Source organism: Arachis duranensis, chromosome 9 (genome assembly GCF_000817695.3).
Source record: "Arachis duranensis cultivar V14167 chromosome 9, aradu.V14167.gnm2.J7QH, whole genome shotgun sequence".
Lineage (NCBI taxonomy): Eukaryota > Viridiplantae > Streptophyta > Magnoliopsida > Fabales > Fabaceae > Arachis > Arachis duranensis.
Genome location: NC_029780.3, coordinates 74,467,882 through 74,468,277, shown reverse-complemented (window position 1 = coordinate 74,468,277; position 396 = coordinate 74,467,882).

Genomic DNA, 396 nt, shown 5'->3' with positions numbered 1-396 from the left:
CTAAACCCCATGGTTGGGGGTGAGGAGCTCTGCTGTGTCTTGATGGATTAATGCAACTACTACTGTTTCTCATTCAATCATGCTTGCTTCCATTCTAAGATAATACTTGTTCTTAACCCGGATGAATGTGATGATCCGTGACAATCATCATTATTCTCAACTATGAACGCGTGCTTGACAACCACCTCTGTTCTACCTTAGATTAAGTAGTTATCTCTTGGGTTCTTTAACCGGAATCTTCGTGGTATAAGCTAGAATTGATGGCGGCATTCAAGAGAATCCGGAAGGTCTAAACCTTGTCTGTGGTATTCTGAGTAGGATTCAATGATTGAATGATTGTGACGTGCTTCAAACTCCTAGCAGGCGGGGCATTAGTGACAGACGCAAAAGAATCAC